The 6004-nt window shown below is 34.1% G+C and overlaps 1 pseudogene; it reads left to right on the top strand.

Moving 5' to 3' along the window:
- The first annotated feature begins 2609 nt into the window (after positions 1–2609).
- On the top strand, positions 2610–5389 carry LOC106414404 (annotated as a pseudogene).
- Positions 5390–6004: the final 615 nt, after the last annotated feature.

The following is a 6004-nucleotide window of genomic DNA, read 5'->3' on the forward strand; positions in this document are numbered from 1 at the left end:
GTGGTGGACGCAACTACATTACGATAATTGATCAGTCTGGCCGTGAAAGAGAAGCTTGATCTGCACCTAATGGATGTAGTAACTGTGTATCTGTACGGTCCACTGGATAATGAAATTCATATGAGAGTTCCAGAGGGTATTGAGCTCAAAGATAAGAAAGGTTCTCGAGAACATCATTGTATTAAGCTGAATAAAGCCTTGTACGGTTTGAAACAATTAGGTCGAATGTGGTACAACCGATTATCAGAGTACCTAATGAAAGAAGGTTATAAGAACGATCCAATAAGTCCATGTATCTTTATAAAGAGATTTGACAGCAAGGGCTTCGTGATTATGTCTGTCTATGTGGACGACCTGAATGTGATTGGAACCCCTGGAGAGATTTCCCAAACGGTCGAATGTCTAAAGAAAGAATTCGAAATGAAAGACTTAGGAAAAACTAAGTTCTGTTTGGGACTGCAATTTGAGTATGTGGATAATGGAATCCTTGTGCATCAAAAGATATATACAGAAAAGATACTCAAGCAATTTAATATGGACAAGGCTCATTCCTTGTCGAGTCCTATGGTCGTGAGGTCCTTAGACCTTGAGAAGGATCCATTCGGACCAAGGAAGCCGGACGAGGATATGTTCGGGCCGGAAATACCTTATCTAAGTGCCATTGGAGCCTTAATGTATTTGGCTAGTCATACAAGACCGGACATCAGTTTTGCCGTGAGTTTACTGTCTAGATTCAGTTCATGTCCGACACTTAGGCACTGGAACAGAATAAAACATCTGTTCAGATATCTGCAAGGAACAACCGACCTCGGTTTGTTCTATACGAGCCGACCAGGAGATAGCTTGGCCGGATATGCAGATGCTGGGTACTTATCTGACCCACACAATGCTAGATCTCAGACAGGTTATGTGTTCATACACAGTGGGGCTGCAGTAAGTTGGCGGTCCACAAAACAAACCTTAGTGGCAACATCATCTAATCATGCCGAGATCATAGCCATGTATGAAGCAAGCCGAGAGCTTGTGTGGTTGAGGAACATGACCGGCCATATCCTAAGGGAGAGTGGCTTGGCCGTGGGAAAGGAAAAGGAAGAACCAACGATCATCTATGAGGACAATGCAGTTTGTATAGCTCAGCTCAAAGATGGATACGTTAAGGGAGATAGAACGAAACACATCTTGCCTAAGTTCTTCTTCACCCACGACCTGCAGAAGGCTAAAGAAGTTCAGGTGGTTCAGGTTCGGTCCAGTGAAAATTCGGCCGATCTGTTCACTAAGTCTCTGCCGACCTCAATGTTCAGGAAGCTGGTTCATCAGATAGGAATGCGCCAGTTGAAGGATCTTTAGTGATGCCTTCATTAGGGGGAGTGTCATGTGTTGTACTCTTTTTCCTGTCTACGGTTTCCATTTTTTCCCACCTTGGGTTTTTGGTTTTCCTAGAGAGGTTTTAATGAGGCAACGTCGTGCATGATACAAACCCATATGGTTATGGCATCCAAGGGGGAGTGTTATAAATCATTATGTGGATGGCCCATAACCAAGACCAAGACAAGGCCCAGCCGTGGCCAAAGGAGGAGAGAGAGTCGGCGGCTGAGGAGAGAGAGTCGGCCTATCCCTTGGCCGACTTAGATATAGGATGTTTTCCATTTATCTGTTTTAGATCTTTTCCTATTTCATGTTGTATTAGTTTTTGGATAATTTCATTTTTCTTATACTTTGTAATCCTTATATAAGGAACCTCTATTGTTCATTAATAATACACAGACAATTTCCCATTCTTTTACAATATATTTCATACATCTTTTCATTTGTAGATTTTATTTACATAATCTCAAATCATAATTTGGAAGAACTATTTTATACTATTAAAATTTAATTAAAATAATGTAAAATTGAATACCAATTTAGATCCACTGAAAAAACTCATTTGTTCACATATATACTATTTAATAAACAGTTTTAGAAATGTGTTCCAATATATTTTGTGAACCAAATCAATACGGAATTCTATTTATCTTGTTTCACATTTGAATTAGTATCTAAAATTTAATATTTTATTAAAAAATATTTACGTTGTAAAATAATTTTTATTTGGTTGTGAAATATATGTTTTATATTTGGTTCTCAAGATTATCATGTGTTTTATTTTTTAGAGATAACCATCATTTGCTTCCCTAAACCTATATTTTATCATTAGTTAATACTTTTGAAGGATTGCATCACTTTGGCATAATTTTTATATCTTTTATTTATAATAAATTTCTAGTAATTTTTTTATCCTCAATCCTTTTTTAACTACATCAGTTATATTTTTTGAAAAAAATCATTTAAATATCATCCTTTTGTGTTAACATTTAGTATATAATCATTTTAAAATAATATTGAAAATTTAATATTAATTAGTAAACCTAATAGTTCTTAAGGATTGCATCACTTTGGCATTTGTGTTTTTAATATCTTTTATTTATAATACCATTCTAATAATCTTATTTTTCATCTTCACCTTTTCATTTTAAATATATCAGTTATATATATTTTAAAACATTTTATTGTCATTTTGGTTTTAAACATTTAATATAAAATAATTTTAAAATAATATTAAAAATTTAATAGTGATTATAAAGCCTAATACTTTTGAAGGGTTGCATCACTTTGGTATTAGTGTTTTCAGTAAATTTATTTAGTGTTTTCATATTTAATGTTTCTATTTTTGCTATATCAGTTATATATATTTTTTTAAAATAGTTATATGTAATTATTTTGAATTAATATTGAAAACTTAATATTAAGTTTCCCCGCGATTTTGCGGGGTCCACATCCTAGTAACGTATAATGTGGATTATATTATATTTTCCTGGGTAAAGGTAAATGCTTGACTAACTGAACAAAACAATGACAGCGTTTGTAACAATGAAGTTAAAGAAGAAATAAATCATTAACGAGACCCAAAAAAAAAAAAAAACCAGGACGTTGTTACTTGTAAGACGGAAAAAGTAAACTCATATGTTGCTAAAATGGTACCATCAAAATTTATCCTATGGGTCATCTACACAACTAATAAGTTAGTGATTACAAATGTAAGAAACTTTTTGGGGTTCGGCCTTTATTTTTTCCAAAGGCTGTTTAGAGACAATACAATTTTAAAGAGACAGAGGAACACGAGTAATGGAGAAGGTTCTCTGTATATGTGTAAACAATGTATCCATTGTCCTAAATACAAACGATTATGGAATATTTACATTGTGGATCTTTAGCTACTAATAGATTGTTTGAGTCCTGAAGGCTGAACATATAGAGGATACAAATTAATATGATACGATATAAATTTAATAGATTTTTTGTATTTATATATTCAAAAATGAAATATCAATGCGTTAACATGCTAAGAACTCAAAAAGATTATATCATTTAATTTCTCTATTATTTTTGATTCTGAAGTTCGTACAAATATATATATGCAAGATAAATAAACTACTTTCCTAAATAAGAGATTTCTATGAGATGGCAAACTAAATACATGATATTTCATAGTAAACACTAATAATGTTAATCATATCAATCAACGCGAATGATATCTCAACACGTAAACATTAATAATGTTAATCATGCTAAAAAGGAGTGGAAATTAACTAATTCCGTCAAAGATATAAAAAGAAACAAGGTAATTTATAACATCACCACATCATAACAATATAGTCATTTTGAATACATATACCGTTCTCTCAATTTTAACATCTTCACCACACCACATCAAAAATGGTCTTGCGAGTGTCATATGTTTTGGTGGTTCTAACCATTCTTTCCATGGATCATAGAATCTCTCAAGCCACATCCCGTGTTGCGTTTCAGAAGCCATCCATTGCTCATCACTTCCAACATTAATGGATGATCAAGTTCTCTCGAGTTTATAGCAATGAACCCCAGAAACAGATGAGGCTGGAAGTGTTCAAGAAAAACTTTGAGTTCATTGAGAATTTCAATAGTAAGGCGAATCAAAGCTACAAACTTGGTGTCAACGAGTTCACCGATCGGACTAAGGAGGAGTTCCCAGCCACCCACACCGGTCTAACTAGGCGCATTAATGTAACTTCATCATCCCAAGCGGTTGATAACACTATGTCATCTTGGAATTGGAACGTCAGTAATATCGTCGGCCAGAGCAAAGACTGGAGAATGGAAGGTGCTGTAACACCGGTCAAACAGCAAGGACAATGTTGTAAGTTTTTTGGAACTGTATATTATAAACAGTCTCTACAGATTAGAAAACAATGTAGTAATTAAACTCCACATACGAAACTTTTTTTTTCACATACTAAACTTAATACCCAAGTCAGGGTGATCATTCTAGGTTTTAACAATGAACGTAATCAATATATACATGCAACTAGTTGCTGGGCGTTCTCGGCGATTGCAGCGGTGGAAGGTCTGACAAAAATTGCCGGAGGAAACCTCATATCACTGTCCGAACAACAACTTATAGATTGTGACGGAGAGCCTAACGAAGGTTGCAGGGGAGGAACAATGGAAGAAGCTTTCACCTACATAGCAAAAAACGGAGGCATTTCTTCAGAAGACGCATACCCTTACCAAGAGAGAGATGGGACTTGCCAGTCCCAGGCCGAACCCGCCATGCAGATCAGAGGTTTCCAATACGTTCCACGCAACAACGAGCGTGCATTGCTCGAGGCTGTATCGATGCAGCCCGTCTCGGTGTCTCGGTAAGCATTGCCGGGTTGGCTGAAAGTTTCAGCCATTACTCAAGCGGAGTGTACAGTGATCCAGCCTGTGGGATCGCCACGACTCATGCAGTGACGTTGGTTGGGTACGGAACGAGCCCGGAAAGGATTAAGTATTGGCTGGCTAAGAACTCTTGGGGTGAGACTTGGGGAGAAAATGGTTACATTAGACTCCGTAGAGATGTGGAGTGGCCTCAAGGCATGTGTGGTCTAGCTCAGTATGGTTGTTATCCGGTTGCTTGACTAGCTTATCCGGTGATATGATAAACTGAAATGATCAAACATTATGTAGTTTGGTCTATTTTATGATTTCTTTAAAAAACTATATCGCAACTTACGCTTGACCATAAGCATTATTATAATGTTCATTCTGTTGCTCCATATAATAAATGCAACATTTAGTTTTCACTCCATCCCTTCGAAATGTATTTTGAAATTTTTTTACACATACTAAGAAAGTATATTAAAATTTCCTACTACACCTTAATACACAATATAATTTTATATTTCTATTAATAGATTAAATAAGTAAGATTGAACCTGACGTTTTGTTTAAAACCCTTGCGTTGAAAATCCAAGAGAATAATATGAAAAACAAAGACAATACTCAAAAAATATTTATTTTACCCAAGTCAGGTCGGGTATTTCGGCATAGAAGTATAGAACCCGTTCGGGTATTTCTGTACTTCAAGTTGGGTTCGGGTATTTTTAGTTCGGGTTCAATTATTTTGGATCGGGTTCGGATATTTAGATTTTGAAAAAAAAAATTAAAAAATTTTCAATTCTAAAAAATCTTGTATTTAAAAATATAACTTTCACTTAACTAATTTTTTATTTTTAATAGATTGAATGGTTAATAGATTTGGAGTTTAACATTTTTAAACTAAAAAGATATTAATTTGGTTATTGTTTTTAAATTTTGGATGTAAATTTTTGTTAATTCTTGAAATAAAAAGTTTGACGTGCATTTTAATTGAATAACAAATCATTTTTTCCGTAATTCTATCTATATCATCTCTATTATTAAAAGAGAAGTACCCATTAAAAAAATACCCCTAAGTTTTCTAACTTATTTACACTTCAATGCCACTGAGAATTAAATTAAACTACCTATTTTAATGCTTGTCTTTTCCAGTTAAATTAATGAGTTTTCCTTAATCAAATTTAAAATTAATGTCATTAAATAAACCTACCTATTTTAATGCTCGTCTTTTCCAGTTAAATTAATGAGTTTTTCTTAATCAAATTTAAACTTAATGTCATTAAAT

The sequence above is a fragment of the Brassica napus genome, chromosome C8, assembly GCF_020379485.1.
Source record: "Brassica napus cultivar Da-Ae chromosome C8, Da-Ae, whole genome shotgun sequence".
Lineage (NCBI taxonomy): Eukaryota > Viridiplantae > Streptophyta > Magnoliopsida > Brassicales > Brassicaceae > Brassica > Brassica napus.